Source organism: Pangasianodon hypophthalmus, chromosome 6 (assembly GCF_027358585.1).
Source record: "Pangasianodon hypophthalmus isolate fPanHyp1 chromosome 6, fPanHyp1.pri, whole genome shotgun sequence".
In the NCBI taxonomy this organism is placed as follows: domain Eukaryota; kingdom Metazoa; phylum Chordata; class Actinopteri; order Siluriformes; family Pangasiidae; genus Pangasianodon; species Pangasianodon hypophthalmus.
Window position 1 is genome coordinate 24,643,661 of NC_069715.1, and position 23,542 is coordinate 24,667,202.

At 40.6% G+C, this 23,542-nt stretch overlaps 1 protein-coding gene across 1 annotated transcript in view; it reads right to left on the reverse strand.

The window, feature by feature from the left end:
* Positions 1-23,542, reverse strand: part of sipa1l3 (signal-induced proliferation-associated 1 like 3) — a 94,671-nt gene that overhangs the window by 42,769 nt on the left and 28,360 nt on the right. The window contains exon 2 of the mRNA XM_026913529.3: positions 19,806-19,883. The gene's annotated coding sequence lies outside the window, so the exon portion shown is untranslated. The remainder of the gene's footprint in view (positions 1-19,805; positions 19,884-23,542) is intronic.

The window sequence follows — 23,542 nt, forward strand, 5'->3', positions numbered from 1 at the left end:
TATATATATATATATATATGTAAAAGGTAAAACTGTAAATACCTGCCTCAAAACAAATCAGACTTGTGGATGTGGTTTAAGACACAGCTACTGTATCATATACAAAAAAGAAAAATACTGTGTGTATATTTCAGCTTTACCAAATCATTAGTACTCAGTCAGAGTGACACTTCAGGTGTCAAGAGAGCTAACAAGCAACTTCCAGCAAGTAGAGAAATAAAACCCAATTTTAACCGCAGAAATCCTAGCATATATCTGTAAATGAGACAGATGTTGTTTAGATGTGTGTAAAGCAGATGTAAGAAAACAGCAACGCAAAAGTCAGATGTGACCACTCTTTAATAATAATCAGCTGCCTTTTTGGCTTCTACTGACTCACAAGACCAAGGTAATTCACAGGTCAAAGTTCACCTAAACAAGTCATCATAAAGCAGGGTGTGTGTGTGTGTGTGTGTGTGTGTGTGTATGGTTGGAGGGGGGCAGGTGTACGTTCCCTAAAGCAAACAAATGCCTTTTACTTCCCGTTTCCTTTCCTGGGTGAATTTTATTCACGTTTGGTCTGATGACTATCAAAGCAGGAAAGTGTAGTTTTCGGGTGCTCCGGTATCGCTGTAGCTAAACTGTAGACGATGGCACAAATGAGTTCTGTGGCTATGTTCAGCAGGTTTTTATTATCTTCCCCTGGCTGTCTGAACAGCCGAGTCACTGGCTGCCTTCAAACAAACACTAAAGACCTGTCTCTTCATCAAGCACTTATTTAATTTATTAAAAAAAAATCCCTGGACTTGTGTGTTTTCGTTTCTTCTTGTACTAACAGGGTTTTAGCTTGATGGTATTCTTGGACTCTGACTTAGCATGAGGATTTGTTTTTGACAGAGGCTACAAAGCACTTCACTCTGGATAAGGGCGTCTAAAAAATGCTGTAAATGTAAATTCTTCATGTGAACAGATTTATGGGACTGGCTTCTCCAAGAATGTTAAATTCTTTCATATATACCCAAATAAGACACACTGGAAGAGCGGCCCTTATGCTGCTTTCTCTATTACACTGCAGGAATCTGGATTTCTTTTTTTGAAAGTGTCCACAATAGTGTTAACAATACTGTTAAACATTGCGGTATTACATAACTGATCATATCTAATCACATTTGCATTTTGGAAAGAAGGTGTCTGTTGAATGGGTTTTTTTTCATTCAAACATATCCATTAGCTGGTCAAGAGCCAACCATTAAAAAAAAAAAAACAAAAAAAAAAAAACCCACCTTCACCCACTTACTGGCTCTCAATTACATTTATTCATGAAAGAGATCCAATAGAGACCAGGTCAACTGATTCTGCTTAAGAGAGCCACCGCTGAGGCTCTTGTTTTTTTTTTTTTTTATTCCTGTGAGTTATGCGGCTGCCAGCAACAGGCAGTGTGTTTCAGGCAATCACTCACACTCAAGGCCGGCAGCGAGGCAAGGAAGGAGGCGGTGACGCCTCGTTATCTCTGTTTAGGGGGACTGTGACCTCCGGCAAGGTCAGCCAGGGGAAGAAAGCACAAAGCCCTTCCTCCTGGATTTGGCTCTGTCGCGCCACATTACAACAACAGCTGCAGAGAGAGGAAGAAAGGGTTCTTTCTCTTTCCTTTTTTCTCACACTTGCTCCGACTGCCTCTTCATTCAGCGTTTGAGGAACTTGACTGGGAGTGCTGAGTGTGAGTGATTAATTCTATTTACCCCAAATGCAGTCGGCCAAAAAAAAAAAAAAACAACAACAACAACAAAACAGCCAAAACATGTTTGGTGGCACAAACAAAAAAAGACGTTATGACACAAAAAATACTTATTTTGTTCCTCCCCGTCTGTGACTGGTCTAAGTATCAAATAGTCTTGAGTTGGAGCGGCAGTTTTATTTCCGGTTCCTGGAAGCAGCTGACATGTTTGTGAAATAAATCAGTACTACGTCCAAAATCTCTGCTGCATTTGTTGGCCTTTCACTGCCAACACTGCTGTTCATTATTTCTTCTGTGCTTGACAGGTGTGTTATAGAAGCAGCCCAAAAATCTAAGTACTCAAATTATATTATGATGCATTAGTGCTATAAAATACATTTTAACGCGGCAAACACGGTTTCCCGAAATAATTCATATACCACAGTGGCCATTCACATACCATATTCCCTAAACTGGCCTCATTTTTCACTAATGCACACATTATCCATTCATAAAGCAATAAGCAGCAGCAGCAGTTCAAAAGTAGTCGCCGCAAAAGTTTAGAGCAATATTGTACATTCCTCACAACTAGGTGCTGTTATTTATTTATTTTTCCGCAGTGGTTGGTACCACCAGCTTTATGGGGAGGCCATGTTGGACAACCAGATTTGCTGCATTCGACTAAAACTTGTAACTCAGAATTTCTGACCTTAACAGAACAAAGAAAATGTCGCCTCAACTCGGCATTTCCTACTTGGAAACTGTGGAAACTCAGAGTTCAGAAAGTGACATCAAATCAACATGGTAGCTCACATCATCAACAGTAAACCAGTAAACGAAGCAGCCCTTCTTTATTTTTAAATGAGTTATGATGTATATACAAGTATTTACTTTGGATCAAACACTATACAGATATGTGCTCATTAAATCTATAGCTTTGAAAAGGTAAATAAACATCACACATGACATTTATCTGGCTAGCTTGTTACTAACAATGGAGGCGTCCATGATTTTTCTTTCCCCCACTTTGCTGTTCGAAATGCACGGAGGTCAAAAATTTTATTCCGAATTCTGCCTCCTAGGTCCTGCCTTGCAAAGTTTGAAGGTGTCAGGAAGCTGCTGGCTGGATTGTAATACAGTTCCATTTTGATGTTAAATTTGTAAACGTGGACTATGCCTGCTATTTTCCTATTTTTTATTTAAAATGAGAGTGGTACGGTAGTGCAGTGCATAGCCACCTCACAGCTCCAGGTGTCTCTGGTTGTACATGTCCGCATGTAGTTTCGCATGTTCTTGCTGTGTTCTTCCAGGTTCTCTGCTTTTCTTCCAAAAACAATTTGTTTTGACTCTAAATTACTCAGCATGAATGAGTGTGTAAACGTGTTTGTGCACGACGCTCTATGGGATTCCCAGGACCCTGACCAGGATAAACGCTTACCGAATATGAATGAATGTTTCAGATAAGATTATGCTGCCTGTAAGAAGGTCATCTGAAGTATATGAAAATTTGGGTATGAGCTTAGTGAAAACAAACTGCCTCAGACTTCCTCAGACACCAAACAAGTCTTGGCTGGTCGACTATTTTTCATGTTTCGCGGAAGAGGACCGTTCCTTAAAGACAAGTGTGCACCGATGTGCAGATCTCAGAGACACTTCAAAAAGTTGCTCATCTACTCATTAGTCTCGCCTACTTCAGAGTGCGACCACACGCAGCACGAGTAAACACTAATGATGGCAATTACATCTTCTTAGTCATGACTGATGGCTGGCAGCTAAGAGATGATGAGTTCATTTGATAATGTAATGACACGCTAAGCACTCCACCTTACTCCGCACACACACAATAAACAAAACACTTCATCACACGTACGAGAGTAACGATTAACTTCAAGTGCAAGTCTACTTATGTTATCAGCTCTCGATTGACCTTCATTTACAGCTGTGTTGTTTTTCTCCTCTCTTACGTCACCCCCTTTCTCACTCTTTTCAACAGCAAGTGGTGGTATGAGTGTGCATTTATGGAGCCATGAAATTTTACACACACACACACACACACACACACACACAGCGTGTACCTGCTGAGCTGTCAATCATGCACCTGCCTGTACGTTTCCTATGTTTCCTGTCAGTTTTTGAAGCTACTGGTGGTGGCAGCTGTCTCTGTTTATCAAAACAGCATCAAAGGAAGAGCTTAGGTAAGCAGATGACCGTACTCTAGCTTGTAGCATTTTATACAAATGCACGCAACCTTTTACAGCAACAAACTAAATATATTTTGTCTTAAAGTGACAGCCAAGGCTGGATCTGATCCAAATATAATACGTGACGATGCTAATTGACGTGTGTGTTAACGTTAATGACTTTGAAAACTTTTTTTTTTCATGTCTGGAAAGACTGCATGGTTTTTTTTCCAACTATAAAAACACATGCAGAAATAACCCCAGGTAATGTGAGTGCCAGTCTTGGAAAACCCATCGAAAACAGCTAAATAATACATCACCTTTTGGCCAATTTTTGCTCATTTGGCTGAGGTTTTTATTCAAAACAACACAAGATACAGCTGAGCAGTTGAGGGTCTTGCACAAGGACCAAAACGTGGCAGGTTGGCATTGCTCAGATTTGAAATTATAACCTTTCAATCAGTAGCTCAAAGTTTTAACCATTGAGCCACCACTTCTACTATAACATACTTTGACACTTCTACTTAAGAAACCTTAAATATATTTCACCCAAATTACAGGGAATTTTTTATATGCATGCCATTGCTAGCTTCCTGCAAAGACCATGTTGTATAAAGAGCCAGTGTAACAAATATGGTGGCAAGAACAGTCAGCCTGTCTAAAACCTTGCTAGCCAAATGAGATTTCCTCACACAGCAAATGTCATGCATTGATCAAGATGTTGGATAGCGACATGCCAAAGTGAAACAGACATAAGCTTAATTAATTCAGTTTGTAATCAAATGCTGGCTGTCCAAACGTCCATGACACGTCACTTTCAGGGTAGCAAGACTTTAAAATGCTATAAGGATCATGCTATAGGAGTTGTGGTGAGATACGTGTGAAAGAATCAGTTCAGGAAAGCCGAGTACAATGAAGCACAGACGGCGTTTAAAAGTCTTGCCAGTGAAGTGACACTTCTGCAAGTTTTAGTACATTTTTCAGTTCTTAGTATAGGTTATGGATTTATAACTTAAGAATGATCATGATTATAGTCAAGAGTAAAGTAATCAGTTTGCATTCAAGGTTCAATCTCATTAATTTACACAGAATCTATACTATATCTGTCATAATTATTATAGACGTCCTGTTAAATGATGCCTGGAATAGAGTTTTCTTTGACATGTACCCATCCTATACTGGGTATCTTTCCTGAAGTTGATACTGACCTGAAACTCTGGATCAATATCAAGTCCGTTTATCTGATCCACTGATGTATCTAACATGCCAGAAATGAACAAACACAGCACAGATCTTACACTTTAACACGAGACATTATTTGTTTTAAAGCTGATTTTTTAAATAAGTTTTATAATAGAATCTTGAGAGTCGATTCAGAGTCGTGTACTCATAGAGTCGAATCAGTAACTGAGAGGATGTCAGTATGTGATTGGTATCAGAGCTGTAATATCGTATTATAAATGGAAAAAAGGTGCGAGTTCATCCCTAGTTCTTTGCTGGGTAAGAACGTCATTACCAATGCATCTGGCAGAAATAAGGCCACCCCTGACCTTTAACACACAACATATGTAGCATTGTGCTAATCGCTTTAGTGTTGGCTACGTGTCAGCATGGATCATCATTAAGTTTCATTTGCAAACCTTTTAAAGGGGCAGCATATACCCTGTGGACACGTTTAAAATGGATCAGCCGAGGACCTCGATTGATGAGACTTGATGAGGGAAGAAAGCAGTGACCCTAACTCTATTGTACACTGACTTGCTAATCAGCTGTGGGGAGATGAATGTATTTGTATAATAATGGCACCCTCAGTGCTCCTATAACCGAGATCTGGCAAAACAAAACTTTTTATAATGATATTACAGAAAAGACATTTGCAATATGCAAATGAGCCCTGTAACCAAGTGCTAAACATTTTATTGCTCGCTGTAATCAGCCACAGTGTTTGTGTGTGCATGTATAAATAAAATATAAATGAGGCAAATATTTAACCATGTCACAGCAGGGGTTCACCAATGGATTTTTAATATATCACAAGTCTTATCGCTATCACAATATGTCGCAAAGCAATCGGCAAATATTACGTGCAGCCTCATATCTCATCGGGCAACACGCAGCGTGTGCGAGAGAGAACGACTCTCTGCAATAACAATATAAATCTCCAGCGCAGATATCTGTACTGGAATCTCACATACACACTGCGCACACACACACACACACTCTCTCTGATCTTCCTGTCCCTTGCCCTCTCTCATATTAGTTTTATTAAACGTCCCTGCAGACGCTTGAAAGCTGCTGACCTAACCTGCTCTTGGGCTCCACCTTAAAAAAAAATTGGCTGATTTGTTTTTTATTGCCACGGCATATTTATTCCGAATGCTCACGCACTATTTCTGCTGTCTCACTGTTGTCATCGGAAAAATGAGAAACAGATACGATCAGCTAAAAACAATGAGGTTTTTTTCCTTCTTCGGAAGTGTTGGAACCTGAAACAGCAGTTCGTCATCTAAACACAAACATCTCGTCTGCAGGTTGGGACGTGCCTCGCTCAGGACAGACACATCAGCCACAATAACACAGTCTGGCAGAGCAGCGTGAACATTTCACCCGAGAACAAAACTACAGAAACTGTCTGACGGCTTTTCGAATAGCTTGTGCTGGCACAATTAACCATGAAATCCAAACTAACTGTTAGTTATCTCTAACTAACTGTTATTGGGCTCCCAACAGAAGAGTTTTAACTCTATTGTTGGTGAGATCGCAAGTTTGAATCCTGATGATGCCACAGCTATCCAAGGCCTATATGGAGTACAGAGAGCAAAACTGATCGTGCTTTCTGGGTGGGAGGGATGGTAGGCATTCCCCTGTCAATCACAGCGATGCTAGCCAATCGCGGGCGTCTGTGAGCTCATGTATGTGGAAGAGGGTGGACAGCACTTTCCTCTGAGTGTATTACGCTGTCCTGTGACGAGCATGACCAGCAGTTCGAGAAGATGCAGAGAGATGCAGCTGGCTTTACATGTCTCAGAGGAAGCATGTGTTAGCCTTCATCCCCGCCAATTGTTAGCTATCACCAGTTGTGACAGGGGGGAGAGGTGGGAATTGGCAAAGAAAATGGAGGGAAAAAATGACCAGGTATTATCAAGATTCAAAAAACAAACGCCTCTGAATTACTAACAGGTCTCAGATCAGGGGACTTACCTGACATGCCTGACAAACACAGTTAAAACGGCATAATCATCATTTGGGCCTCATTTATCAAGCTAGATACTTAATATTTTTATAAATTAATTTATTCGTAAATCATATGTAGACACAAAAGAAATGTTCATGAAAATCCAGCTTGCTTGGAAAAAAGTTTGTGTAAATTTATGAATAAGCAGGCTCATTAATGTGAACCTCGGCTTGGCTTCAAATCGTAAAATTGGCGTGAGTTACTGTAATTTTATATATCAATTACGCTGTCAAGTTTAATAGCTGATTTATTTTAATCATACACACACATTTAATTAAACTGTCATTGCATATTAATGAAGGAATGAAGGAACTTGAAACTAGTTTAAATTAAGACATATAAGCTTAGCCATTCAATGGGAGACAAAAGAAATGGCACCCCATAAAAGTAAGAAGCGTTAGTGTGTATCTATGGTAGCCGATGCTCTACCCAATGGCTGAGCTGCTTTTGTGGTTTTCAGCTCTGTGTGAGCTCTTTTAGAGTTTACTGGGCATCACTAAATGCGTTCTGTAATGTACGGGTGACTGGAATTCATCATTATGCGCATGAGTATGGAAAAAAAATCAGTCTTACCAAAACTTTTGCAAATCTGGCAGGAATTTTTGGTTCAACTTTGAGAAATGGCCCCTATCATTGTTTATCACTTCAATACGTAATATATGCTGTAATATATAATTATATATACAAGATTCTGATATGTGTGGCCAACAAAGAGTACACACTGAAACACACTGAAACTACATGTGAAATAATGATTCTAAGCTACTGTAGCCTACATCATGTGTTCATAAAAATATGCCAGTGAAAAAGATTGGAGAAAAAAAAAGGGTCATTACTTGACAACACAACACAATGCTGGTGTTTCAGGTCAATACATATCCAATGCTGATACTCGATGTATACATAACCCCAACGCCAGTACCAGTATTTTAGTGTTGTTTTGACCTGATACTGATTCCTGCGAGTGCTTCTGGTAAACCCTTATTTACCTTCGTCACTTTTGTTTTTCAGGTCGGATGAATTTCCTGTAAATGCTGTCGCAATTTTAGAGCAGGTGAGCTGCAGGAACTGATGCCCCTGGGTCGAGAGGTGGGTGTGTGGGTGGAGACAGTCAGCTCAGCGTAGCACACAGGAGCAACTCATCAGCTCCTCTAGACCAACCAACTAGTCTGGCATTTAAAAAAAAAAAAAAAAGCACTAAATATGCACCTTTTAGTTTGTAACAGTTATTTGATTTTAAGAAGTATCAGATATTCGTTGCTATAGAAACGTTCTGCTGGAAAGGCAAGGGCATGGATATCAGTGTGCCATCTTTATCTGGCATGAGTGACATCTGACTGGCAAGTCTGCTATTACTGACTATTACTAAACACACACATACAGAGAGAGAGAGAGAGAGAGAGAGAGAGAGAGAGATGTAAAGGTAAAAATTACACAATTCAGATCAATGATTCATCACTCAGCATGTACATAAAAATAAAAACAAGAGACACAGCCAGTCACACTAAAAATTCCATGTGTACTACATACACCTCATTTTAATACAAAACTGATTTGTCCTGTTTTGTCCTTTATTACTCACATGATGGATTTGGATGGGACTAAATAATTACATTACCCCACCTCCCTCTGTAAAACTAATCCAATCTGAATAGTGATTCAGAAACAAAGTGAGACCAGCTTCAAGATGGCGGCTACTGCTGTTGTAGCTCTGTGACGTTCTTTTGTTCCTCAAACTAATCTTTAGTTTCCATAAACTAATAACTTATGGAAGCTATTCACCTCGTAGCTCCAATACAAAACTAAAGAATCAGGCTTTGGAAATCAAATATCTCAGCTAATCGACTATACTTCGGGTAAGGGGGGAGATTGTCTAAACGTAATCTTTGGTTTTGTTCCTTTAGGTGGGATTCGATTTGGAACACAGCCAGAGAAACTCCCTCCACACCTTCACATACGAGTGAGGCACTGGAAAATGTTTAGAAGGCATTTCTGCATTTATGGAGCACACAGTGGTGTGATATAACGTCCCTGTGCTGAATAATCACAGTTTGTGTGTGTATGTGTGTGTGAGAGAGAGAGAGAGAGAGAGAGAGACAGTGCCTTCGGGCACCTCTGTACTGTGTCATCAGACAATAGAGTCGCAATAAATTTGATAAGTGTGAGCTGACAGCTGCTGTTTTTGTCTGTGTGCACTCGTAATGCCAAGCTAACCGGTTTCTCTCTTCCTCACACACACACACACACACACACACACCCCTCATTCCTTGCACATCACAACTCATATATGCGGAAAAAGATTAGGCTGTGCTCTGTGCAAGGGAGACGAATATTGATTGTGTGCCCCTCGCTCTCTCCCTCTCTCTCACACACACACACACAACACACACAACACACACAACACACACACAACACACACAAATACTAGAAGGGAGGCACGGATGCCACTCTACGCTACACACACACACACACACACACACTCCATCAATACTTATCAATTCAGCTCTAGTTGCTCCATTCACCACACAGGACACGCTTTAGAATATTATGTGTGTGTGTCTGTGTGTGTGTGTGTGCCCATGACACACACTTACATGATAACATCTGTATGTGCATCCATTGTGACTGTGTCTATCTGTGTACAAGTGTGTGTGCCCAGTATGATGACTTTGTCCACCGTACAAATCTCATGGTCCAAAATTCCATCACCATGGCAACTCGGCACAACACATTTTGTCCAGAATGTCCTGATGCAGCACGCTAAGGGCACAGTGCAGGCATCCTGAGATATCACACACGCTCTCTCTCACACACACACACACACACACACACACACACTTTCCTAATGGTTATGGTACATTCAAAGGCAAAGCATGAATTTGTGCTTTTAGCGTAGAAGGTGAATACACTAACCACTAAAACTGCTGTAAGAACACTGTTGCTAGGCAACTAGGAAACATGGACACTGCCCATAAGCTAGCTATTTCCTGATGCTAAAGATTTAACTAACTAGCTGTTAAGTCTTTTCCTTGAACAACGCAAAGGAGGAGGGGAAAAAAAAGACAAAACCATATGGAACATCAGCATCAAATGTGTTGGCAAATTTCTAAGAAAGGACTGCGGTTAAAATTGTAATTACACTCTGTCACACACACCTATCCAAAATTTCCACTTCCAATGTCATATACAACAAAAGTATATTACGGCATGGCTTGAGCACTCACAAGTGACAGCAGTGATCGATCACAACAACACCATAAATGCGGGGACAGCTGTTTATTTTGGCTAACAGTCAAAAATGTTCAGCAAAGATTCGCTGGCACTAAGTTTCAAAGGTGTAAACACGATCAACTTGCGACATAAATGTCACTTAAGAATTCAAGCTGTCAAAATGACCAAAACAAATTTCTAGTTCACGTGGAATCTTATTGCTCACATGTGGACAGGTGAACACGTGGCTATTGATCTCATGGTTAAATAAAGCAGCTGTCTGAGACCAGTGACTCATTTTAAGTGCATGCATGTGCGCTGTAGCTTATATGTAGTGCAGGTCCCAAAATTAAAGCAATTCGCCATGACAACATGACTCGAACAGCCCATAATTAAAGCCGGGGAACGTGGTAATTAAAAATTGCTCACAGACAAATGAACAGTGTTTGACTTATCTGGACTGAATTAGAAGCATTGTCCCTGTTCCGGTCAGTCTCAGTGAAAGAGGCGTGGCCTCTGTGCCTGTCAGTATCAGTGAAAGAGGCGTGGCCTCTGTGCCTGTCAGTATCAGTGAAAGAGGCGTGGCCTCTGTGCCTGTCAGTCTCAGTGAAAGAGACGTGGCCTCTGTGCCTGTCAGTATCAGTGAAAGAGGCGTGGCCTCTGTGCCTGTCAGTCTCAGTGAAAGAGGCGTGGCCTCTGTGCCTGTCAGTCTCAGTGAAAGAGGCGTGGCCTCTGTGCCTGTCAGTCTCACTGAAAGAGGCGTGGTCTCTCTGCCTGTCAGTCTCAGTGAAGGAGGCGTGGCCTCTGTGCCTGTCAGTCTCACTGAAAGAGGCGTGGTCTCTCTGCCTGTCAGTCTCAGTGAAGGAGGCGTGGCCTGATACAGAGCCGCGATTTCAGTGACGGCAGTGAAGCATCATTCAGTTTGTCAGTTCTATGGAAATTAGGTATGAAGCAGTAAATTGATAAATACACACAAAAGGACTTGAATGAGTCCTCAGAACAATACTATGCCAACGTCTCCTCTGTTCCCCACTCACACCTTTATTTCCTACCCGTAATTAGTTCCTATTTTATTTTTTGATGCACATAAATGGAAGAAAAACTTAAACCTGTGGTTTTATCTTGGTATTATCCTGCCATATACAACCTCGCATTAAATGTGTATAGAGACATTAGAAGTATAGATGAAAAGAAGTATAGTATAGAAACTTCACGAAGTAGGAGTGATCTTTGGTGCCTCTGGTGAGTTTATGTAGCTAGCTTTTTTCCCCATAATCTGTCAACAAAGTTAATATGACATTTGTTGACAGATTATAAAATAAGAACATAAGACATAAATCAAACTTAAATACATTTTAAACAAAAGTGGTGTGGATAAATAATATGTAATAATAATGATAATAATAGTGGATTCTAGGCTAGACATTTTGGCTAATACCATTTCTATTCAGAACTAAAAAAAAAAAAGCTGGATGGTACACACCCACAAGAGACAAACTACACACGACACGAGCGACTTGTGACCTGCTAGTGTGAATACAGAGTAAAAGGAGTTATATTCAGAGTATTACTCCACTCTGTTTTGGAGATCACATGGATCCACACTCTCAATAAGACTAATTTTGTCAGTATAACTTTGCTTGGCATCCCTCTGAAGTTCGTCAGGATACAGCTCCTTTTCCTTTTAAGAATGACAAGTCTGGAAAAGCACAACAGCAATGTCGTAGTGTGTGTGGACGTGTTTGTAGCAAATAAAGAACTAGCCCTTCCAAAATGGCAGAACAATCCCATAATGCAGTGCGATGTGATGTAGATTCTCAAGCCTAGCTGGGTTGCTTTGCTGACATATTATTCCCTGAATACAGACTGAGTGGAGAGAGCACTGAGTAGTTTTGTGTGTGTGTGTGTGTGTGTGTGTGTGTGTGTGTGTGTGTACGTGCGTGTGTTCGTGCATTAAATCACTGCAGGGAAGCCCAGGAGGATGGTCTTGCTTGCTTGTTCTTCTCTCTTATATGCTAATAAGGGGCGGGCCAGATTCCTGTTATGGGAATGAAGTGCTCTTAGGGCCTTGGCCTCTGGTGTGTGTGTGTGTGTGTGTGTGTGTGTGTGTGTGTGTGTGTGTGTGTGTGTGTGTGTGCACGTGTATCAGGAGGGGTCTTTCCGGGAAGGCTGATATTCACAAAAAATAAGGTGAGCCTCTCATCTATTGAGTACTTTGATTAAGCATCTAATGTGAAATATATTGTAAATATTAAAGCATTACAAAGCCCTCTGTACATTTTATAACATATATAGAGACTGCACAATGATACATAAAAAGATCACCACAATTTAACGTACTCATATATGAAATCATGAGCATTTACTGCAATCATGTGGCAGATTTAGGAAAAATAATGCTTCCAGTTGTGTTTGTAATGATCCTAAATAAAATATGATTCAGTAACAGTAAAGCTTTTATAAAAAGGGGAATAATGTTTCCTGCTCCCAGAGAAATACAGGGCAACATGCTAAAAATGAGGGAAAAACTGAAGGAGTGAAAGCAAAGTCTTTCATACATACAGACACATACATACACACATTCCAGACATCTTAACGGCCCTGCTGCTTCTATGCTATAAAGCTCACACTCTACAAGAAAACAAATACAGTAGAGCATCACTTCAGTAAAATGTCTACATAGTTTGGAGAAGGAATCTTATCTCAGCTCTGAGGCATGACAAAACTGCCAAAGCCCATACTATAGATATAATTCACTCTGCCTTTAACAAAGGCGTCCACACACACACACACACACACACACACACACACACACACACACACACACACGGTAGGCATGTGTGCAGCAGTGCTGGCGTCAGTCAAGTTGGAGATTAGATTATTGTCTGACACACCAGCATACTGACATGGCTTCTGAGCACACATACACACATACAGGGCATGACTGTTTAATGTGAGCAAACTAGTTGTTGTTAGATCTCGTCCTGCTTTTCTGTTGTCCGTGTCAAGATATGAACAGACAAGTGACAGAGTGCCAGTGACTCAATTTTATATGCCCTATGGGATAATAAGACATCACTGATACAGTACTGCACTGTTTCATTTATTTTTAACTATGCTGACCTAATTAGAGGAGATCATATGTAAGATCTGTAGAAAGCCAGAAATGGCTGAGAAACGCCTGAAGGTAGCATTTGCTACTAAAGAAATAGTTTTGCAAAACATCAAAATTACAACAGTCAATCAACCAAGACATGTTTGGTGCACAACATTTGCTTCTTTAGTTTTGTACTGGAGGCTAATGTAGCTAACACGCACACAAAGCATCCTGTTTAGGACACAATAAGACTTACCCTAGTCTTTAAAAACATGAACAAAACCATCTTGGGCAACCACAATCATTTTAATCGCAATCTGTAATCATTCTGCTCCCTAAACCTTGAAATGGTCGAAGCTGGAATTGTAACAGAAATCTGGAGTTTATGCAAATAATAAAGTTCCACTTTCTACTTAAAGTTTTATATACGGCTATCTCCAACTGTGTTTTTAGGTAGCCTAAAGATTTGGGTGATGAACCTAAGCACCTCTATGACAAACTGCAAAAACAGTGAGAAGCAACGACCAGTAAGTCCAGGTCCAGGAAGAAACTACTGCAAGCGCAAGAATAAGAAATTACTAGGCATGTCATACTCAAATGGTTGTTGGAAACAGCAAAAAAACAACATGAATCTTGATAATGCACAGTATAAAAATATACCTCCAGTTCTCTTTGCAGAACAGACAATTCTCGCTGTCCATGTCTCTCCAATCAATCCTCCCTCTGCGTTTTTTCTTGTTTCCGTACAAATAGTGCAGCAATAACTACTATGGCCACTTGCTTAGACTCCATCTTGACACTCACAAAACAAGTGAGAAAAGTTGATTCGGAGATTTTAAAAATTGTGTAGCCTCCACTAGGTATAAGCAAACAAGGACAAAGGAAGCACCCTAGCTGAATGACAACATTTGGTATAATGGGGAAATTAAGATTTTTTGTTGATCCATTCCTTTAAGTATTGCAGCAGTATAAAAAAAGAATTAGCATCACCTTGGAATAAGGAGTCCAGCATGTGTGTCGTCACCCAAAAGCCAATTTGCTGACCAGACTGGAATTTTGAGTGCATTTGATTCTCTAATAGTGCATTCAATCCACGGTTACACAATCCAGCGGGTTCTCTCCAACATGTTTGACCTCCAGAAAGAATGCAAGCCACTTCCTCCAGCTGTGAGCCTCAAGTCTTCAGCCAGACATCACAATCTCTTCCTGTCTAATGTGGACCGTTTACAGTGTTGCTTCCTCACAGCTCTGGCAACAGGTTTGTGTGCTATTGATTTTTCCCTGCTTGTGATCTCCCATTAAAAAGATTTCAATTATCGATTTAATCATCCAGAACCAGTTAAAAAATGACCCACAGAAATAAAACCTGTAGCCACGGAGTGTTGCTTTTGATTGTCATTAGATTTACATGTAAATAACTCACTGCGGCAGCAAGTTTCTGTAGGACAACCAATTGTAAATCAAACAATTTTGAACAAGGGGAAAATATCATCAATTAGTTTCAGTTATCCAGTTCCAAGAAAGTAGCCTTCTCTGACAAACTGTGCTGACAAAAACCATCTCTTTTGCGAGGTACCCGGTCACCGCTCTTCTATCATACTTCTTGGAGTAAATACAGCGCCTGAAGCAATGGCACCCATGATGGAGGGCTGTAAGTGGAGAACAGGTCGCGAACTGCTTGCTGGCAGTGGCATTCGAGAAAACTCAGTCATGGCTTTGGAGGGGAAGCAACACAAAATACCAGAAGCTGGTTACGAGTCAGCTGTTGCTGCTAGTCACCAGCATTAGCATTTAGTCAGTTTTTGGCTTAATTACCCAGTAACACGCTCAGTAGTGTTTGCAAACCTGAAGTTGGGACTGTAAATAAACCTGACAAGTTAGTAGCTGTTACTAAGCTCAAGCTGTTACTAGTGGAGATACTTGTACAGTGAAGTAGCACTGATAAACATCACATTGTTTCATTTTCTTAATTTAATTCCCCATTCCTGTTTTGAGATCGAAGACATTCCATGCGTGGAAGGCTAGCATGGCTTTATCTGTTTGGCAAGCACGGACAAGAGAAGCTAAGACACATCAGATAAAAGTTTGCTTCTCTGTGCTGAAGTCAGACAGCATACACTATGGACAAAATGGACTAAAAGGAAACACATATTACAAGATACAACACAATTCATTTTTGTCTATCTTAAAGCTGCAGACACCACGTTTTCCGACATATCAGAATCGTCCAGTTTGATAGCCGTCGCATTAGGCGGAATCTATTCCACCTAATGCAATTCCCGATACTATCCTCAAGATGTTATTTCATTTGGATTGACCGGCTGATCCTTTTTATTGTGTTTCAATATAAAAAAATTGAAAGATTGAAGCATGACAACTTTTTGTATAAGGTCTCACATTTTCATCTTGCAATCACGGTTACAACTATGGTTTAAAATGAGATCGAGGCACGTGTTTGAAAAGGTATTTTAATAAGCAAATAGAAAACTAACAAGGAAAAACCTAAACTGAGAGTAAAATCTCACACATTTTTACCATTTAAAAGACTCAATTCAAAAGTTAAATGGTTAAATTCAATTAGTAATTGTCACTGGACATCATGGCAGTGTAAGAGTGTGTAGTAATGAGTATATTGTTAGCTGACCATTTCTGTTCAAAATCTCCTGAGCCTCCCTTTTGCTCCTCCTTGGACACCCTCAGGCCTACACTCCCCTGCAGGGAACTGCGTAACGATGACAGCCTGCAGGAGAAGGTTACAGCTCTACAGCTGTGGTCCAGAGTACGTGCTCTCTCACACACACACATACACACACACAGCATACTGCAGCGGGCATGTGTGAGTCATGTACAGCACTGGGATGTGCACAGTACCGAATGTATTAAATAAAGCCGATCAGCGAGCTGTCAACACGGGGCACGCTAAATTGAAGCCGTATTGAAGAGGACTGTGCTGGAAGGTTGAAGGGTTAGAGCTGCACTCGAATTAAAAGTGAAGCACCTCCTGCTTGCTGCACTTTTTCATTTCATTTGTCCCTGAGCATCAGCCTAGTTTAGTGGCTAAGAAACACAAGAGCGCACGCTAGCTAAATGGGCTCCCTACTGACTCCTCAGAGGCCTTTATTTTCTGTGTGAGTGTATATTTTCTTGACGTTACGAGCAAACAGGATGAGAGATGGACTACGGGGGGTCCTGCACTTCATAGCCTCTTCCGGTAACTAGAGAGGACCGATGACAACCTAATGAGGAGTGATGGCACTCCTGATGAAGGGAAATGACATGAGGCAGGGGGTCTGACGCCGCTGAGCCGCAGAGCCGGGCAAAAGAGGCCTTCGTCAGGGGCGTTCCTTCTTATTCACCCTGTAGCTATGTTCTCGTTCTAAGCCCTAATTAAAAATCTGCCTAATAAAGTCTTGAAAACGTGCAATTTCAGAGGAGCAGTGCAGGGATTAAGGGACTTGTGGAAGAGATCCAAACTTACATGAAATGAACATACTGCTTTACGGTAATTCAGACTACAGCACTGCTGAATTCATGAATTTGGTTGGTAATTTTTTTAAACAGCAGCTCTGACAGTAGTTCTGGCTTTAATACAAATAATGTGCTTGTTCTAATACAGTATTGTTTCTCATTCACACTTGGGACTTGCATGGCGGATGTTCTACATAATCTAAGACGAATAATAAACAGAATAAAATGTGTTGTTATTATATAAGTAAAACATATATTCGTTGATATGCTGAAGTTTTCTGTAAGGAGATGGAGGAAGGAGTCTCCAGGAGTTTCCTGATAACATGACAAGCTGCATTTCTTTTTGTCTTATTAACTTCAAGAAAGAGAAATATTAGCTGCTATATAGCTACTATAATGTGTGTGAAAACATCATATCTCATGTACGTTCATTAACATTATCATACATACAAATGGTTAAAAACATGACACGTTGTTCATTAATAATTGAAAATTTGTAGTTGTTGGCAAGTTGCTGTGATGTAAGGATGTGCTGTTACGGTAAAATAATTAACTTTCTTGGTGGTAACAGTAATTCTGCTCACACCATTCCACCTTACTTAACTGCACAGCAAACATTTGTTGGTCGTTTAGCCTAGCAGATGTATACTCTCCTGTGCTCATGGCATATTTTGCATTAACCGCCGATTAATAGCTTTGGCTAATAACTTGGCAGGCAGTAATCGTCTACGAGAAGAGATAAAGCAGATAAAGAGCTAATAACTCATAAGGAAAGTGGACAGAACGAAGCCTCCCCCTCCAAATCCTGTCATTTGCAATACATTTTTCCCAGCAAATGCAAACAGAATCCAGAACTGTAACGACTCACACACACAGCAACACCCTACCGCACTCTGAGGTCAGACAGAGGTAGAGAAACGGGAGGGACGAGAGAGATGAGAAAGAGATGTTACTGTACACTCGCACAAAGAGTGTCTGACGGTTCCTCCTCTCCTCTTTCTCTCCGTTTTCTATAGCGCTTTGAAATCTGTAGGCTGTTGCAGCGGTGAATGAATGCGAGTCTTCAGACTGATAATATCTGTATTATGCGTGCTGGTTTCTGTGAGTGGGCTCTGTATACTCAGGAGACTGATCTGATTGGCGCTTTGTGAGAGAGATCATTACAAAAAGAATCCCAGAGTGTGATACAGAAAACACCAGTGGAAAGAATGGTCAGGATTATAGATACACTCTCACACAACAGAGGCACGATGTGTTCACAATTAAGCAGATTAATGCAGTGCCAGCTCAGCAGGTTTACGTTATGAGTTCAGCCGAGGCCTTGAATAGGGGTGTTTGAAATGCTCAATAAAATATCACGGTTTTACAGTATCACGGTATTAACTGGCCATAGAAACAGAAGGAAAAAAATGTACCAACCATGTCAATCAGCCAGTGTTTGTGTTCAAAGGTTTTGTTTTTCCACTGGAGCTGTGAGTTTAAAGTGAACAGGAACAGCTAAAGCAGCAGTATAAGTGTATATTAAAAAAAATAAAACACACAATTATAATCTGAATCACTCCTAACACACAACTCCACTTTAAACTGCTGCATGATTACCCACAATTACGGCAAACTATTCGCTGAAGAAGAATTGTTTCAGCTGTGTGACGTCCTTCGGTGCATTTTTACACAGCGCCGTGTTAGAAACCATATAAGCAAGGCTTTATAATTATTCAACAACTTGGCATGGTGTGAGCTGAGTGTGTGGTGATTCAGGGAGCTTTAACACCTATTAGCCCGTTTGCCAAGGCTGAATCAGAGCGAAAATTAATACTTTTGCTTTCTTTGGTTTCACACTGAACATAATTAAACCAACCAAAAAGCAAACAGGCGCTAGTTGAGAGACGTGTAGGTCTGAAAACGTACTCATAAAACTCTCAATCGTTGGTCAGAAAAAAGGTAAACGAAGCTTTGCCAGAAATCACCCGAGCGTGGAGAACACGAAGCCGGCGTTCAATAATTTACTAGAGAAGTATAGAATTAACTAGTTTAAAACATTTTGTGAATGCAGCCAGTGTTTATGTTCTTTTTGTTTGTCCAAATATCCAGAAAAGAGTGTATTTCTGCGGCACTACAGCTCTGATCAACTTAGTTGGTGCCTCGTGGCTCAGTTTAAAAGTTTACTGCATATGTGAAAACCCCTTAGAAATGCAGTTTTAAGTAGGAATGCATCGATACTGGTTCAGTACCGTAAGCCTGACGTACCGCGATGATGTCAGCCTAGTGTATGCTGTCACACTAATGAACAAGCGACACAAAATGGGCGATCTGGATGCTTTACAGCAGACTGCAAACTGTGCTTTCCTAAAATATAAAGAGGAGGAACTATAGGAAGTACAAGTAAACTGATAAAACATCTTAACCATGAAACTGAGCATGAGGAGCTCACTGCTAGCAGCAAACAATAGCTAGGAGAGAAACAGAGCTAAATAAAATGTTCAGTGGTCTCCCTGACTGATTAACACTAAGTAGGTTATTCATTTTTGTATCAGTATCGGAATACCAAAAACATATTCATACTCGCTCTGAAGAAAATGGTATCGATGCATTAGTTATAAGCCTCCAGTATTTGTCCTGGCTGACTGAGTACATTTGGGGTATGGAAAAAAAAATGACATTTTAACCTCCAACTTCTCAGCTCTACGCCTAGATTGGATTCTGCCTCACTTGGATAAAATCATCAGTCGAATAAATATGAATGTAAATATAATCCACTGTCTAAATAATATATTCATTCATCTATCAGCAGGACATATGGCTGAACAACGTAAACTAAGGCTTCATGTAGTTTTTTTTCACAATGTAATAAAAAATATCACCAACTTAAACAGCTCTTATCCTTCATTACTGCGACATTTACTATAATACTCAGATACGTACGTGTCCTTAGAGAACTCCAATCAGTCCACTTTGCCTCATGGCTGCAGGACACGTCTGTGGTTTTGAAACTTTGTTGATCTGAAACAGAAATAGAACATTTTTTCACTTAACTTGAGTCTGGTTTAGCATTAAACAGTCCTGTTCATTAGAATGCTGAGTAATTGTTATGAGCAGATAAATATTTTGGGCCTAATGTGCACAGTTGATTAAACAGCGTCTTTCATGCCGGTCAGTGAACACAGAATAACATTCAGCTGAGCTTTCAATATGCTCAAAGTGTTATTATGACAGCTGGGAGAGACAGAATGTGAGAGAGAAAGGCCAAAAGAGAGGGAACAAAGAGAACGTGTCAGAGAACTGAGAGAAAACATCTACAGAGACCCATGCTGATAAACACAGAAAAACATTCACGGCATTCCTGACGCCCCTTCCTCTTATTTCCTCCGTGGCCTCCCTCTTTTCCCCTGCTCCGTTTGCGGCTTTTGAGATCAGCTGGTATGCGGCCATGGCCCTAATAACTACCTGAACACCAGGCGAGAGAGCGGGAGTGGGAAGAAAGCGAGAGGGAGGAAAAAAAATGTGAAGAGGAAAAGGAAACCCAAGAGAAAAAGAGGGGGCGAGAAGAACCTAAAGTTGGAAAATGCACATGCTGCTGAACTACTTTGAGAAAGCGTAGCAGTATGTGTGCTGCTCAAATCCCAGTAGTGATCAGCGGTTTTCGTTACTTTCCTACGTGTCGCCCTGATAATGCCTGCACGTGCAAACTGCTCCTATGACAAAATGTTCAGATGCAGTGGTGTATAGACCTTTTATATCCACTATATGTGACAACTTTGTGTTGTTCATGCTATTTTGCTCATGTATCTGTGTGCTCCTGATTCTAAAATGCTTGTCTATCATCAATGCATGCTAATTAATCCTAGTAAAATTCGTAAAAATCCTTCCGACGACAGCCAAATTGGCTCTCTGCTGATGTGTGTAGTGCAGCAGGTGGAGGGTTTTGAAATGAGTAGCATGTGCTATAGTTATACAAATCCTGTTATCACTGAAGTTATAACAGCTATAAACAGTCGCTTCCTCATCAGCCTCTCTTTATAATCTCTCTTGATTTTAAGAAGACAAAAAGCAAAACCTGTCGCCAGAAAGCACAAAGTGTCCAAAGTTGGAAAGTTACAGCTTCACTTCTGAAGGCTTCAAAGCACTGATCCTGGAGACTCCTTCCAACGCTAAATAAAAATCTCCTCCCAGAAAAATTCCCCATATTAACAATTACACTTGTTTAAATCTGTTTTCGATTCCCTGTGAATTAGCTGTTGGTATAGAAAAGATAACGCATTAGGGTGAGTGCATTAATATTAAATAAGCCTGTGCTTTCAGCAGGAATTACTGTCAGAGCTGCTGTTATAGAAATTTAACCAATTGAGAATTCAATAGTGCTGTGGTGTAACATCGTATATTTAATTCTGATAACAATAACATACATCTGGCTTTGTGAATTGTTTGGCGCATCATGCGCAGAGTATTCAATTGTTCATCCGGCCCTGCCTGATCTTGCCAACACGAGCCTGCAGGGTGAAACAATAAGCTACAATCACTGGATGTGGGTAAATTATTTATATACTTGGCCGCCGCCGGGCTGTGCGTGTACGAGTGTGCATGTGTTTATATAATTGTGATACAATGACTTTTTTGTAAGCGTATGATGCGTCCCCGCATGTTGGTTGACGTTGTCATAAGCAAAGCATGCACTCTTAAATGGGTCGGGTTAAGCTGACGCACTGAGAGATGGTCAGATTGAGTCTGTAAATAAAAGAGCAGGATATTGTGGTTTCTCGCTGTTACGTCTGGCTTTGGATCACTATGAAAACAAATTGGGAAAACAACTTAAAATAGAGACAGTAGAGGAAAAACACCTAAAGGGCATGACAATACAGTTTCCAAAGCATTATCGCAATACCAGCTTCTGTAATAAAATACCCCGCACGGCTAGTGAGATCATTCGTTCAGTATACGAGCAAATGAAACAGGTCGTATTGACCAATGAACGAACTGCTGTCATTTATTTAGATAATCTTAAGATGCAATGTTTGATCACGTTCCAAATTAAATAACTAGTGTACCCTATGTCACAAAGAGCACTTCTGAATTAGTCCATATCATTCATCTTAGTCTATAGTGTCACATTTAGTACATGTTCCAAACGAGTAACAAGTGTACATTATAAAGATCAGCACCGAATTCACCCACTTTATACGATCTTAAGATACAGGTCTGATCTAGGACAGGTTCCAAATAAGTAACTAGTGTACACTATGGAGAACCACACTGAAGTAGTCCACTTTATACAATTCTAAACTACAATGTTTGATTTAGGACGTGCTCCAAATGAGAAACAAGTATGCACTACAAAGATCAGCACTGAATCCATCCACTTTATACAGTCTTAAGATATAAGGTCTGACATGTTCCAAATGAGTAACTAGTGTACACTATGTCACAAAGATCAGCAATGAATTCAATAACTTTATACAATCTTATTTTAGATGTATAGTTTGATTTAGGACATGTTCCAAATTAAATGACTAGTGTACCCTATGTCACAAACAGCTCTTCAGAATTAGTCCACATCATTCATCTTAGACTATAATGTCACATTTAGGACACGTTTCAAATGAGTAACATGTGCACGCTACAAAGATTAACATCGAATTCATCCAGATTATACAATCTTAAGATACAAGGTCTGATCTAGGACAGGTTCCAAATGAGTAATTAGTGTACACTCGAAAGCTCAGCACTGAAGTAGTCCACATTATACAACCTTAAGATACAATGTTAGATTTAGAACACGTTCCAAATTAAATGATTAGTGTACCCTACGTCCCAGAGAGCAGTTCTGAACTTCATGACTAACCATGTCATTTGTCTTCGACTATAGTTTCACATTTGCTTTCCAGATGAAACAGGCACTGTCCCCTATGTGACAAAGAGGAGCTGTGTGTTAGGACAGGACGTACACGACAGAACCAGGCTACGGCTCGCTGAGTCTCACACAGGGAGCAGCTCTCTCAGTCATTGGCGTTTCCACACGGAGTAACATGAGCATGAGGGAAGGAGTCATTTACCGCAGAATGGATCCACACAGCGCAAGCAGCGCACTTCAAAGCATCCCTAAACCCTTACGTTTACGAGACTCAGCAACTCTTTGAGGGCCATGCTGTAACCACAGTCTTCCCCCTCTTCCTCCCTCATTCACGGAACGCCAGATGGACGGAGCAGAAAAGCCGGGAGAGCGGCGGGCCCGCTGGGTGGCCTCGTCCCAAACCGTCTACAACCCTCAACAATCACGACTAAGAGGGCTACAGAGGCTACTGCTAAAGTAGTGCTCTAAAAAGACGAACGAAGTTAGTCTACAGGATAATTTAGAATGAAAAAGGTTATATATGTACATATTTTATATGCAGAAAATACAATACCTTGGAGCATGCTGTTACAGGAAAATAATCACGTGGACTTACTGTTAGCACCCAGAGGGTGATTACTGTCCTGTGACAGCACTGTTTCCTGTAACCTCTGTTATACCACAGCAATTTGTGAACGATTCCCATTTTTATTTATTAAAACACTGTTAGGAAAAAGACGCTATTGTAAGTGAAAGCGCTGTTTAGAAGAAAGGGCGAGACAGGATCACCCTCCCCCGCTTGCACTCTTTCTCTTTCGTCCTCTGCTAGCCAGTC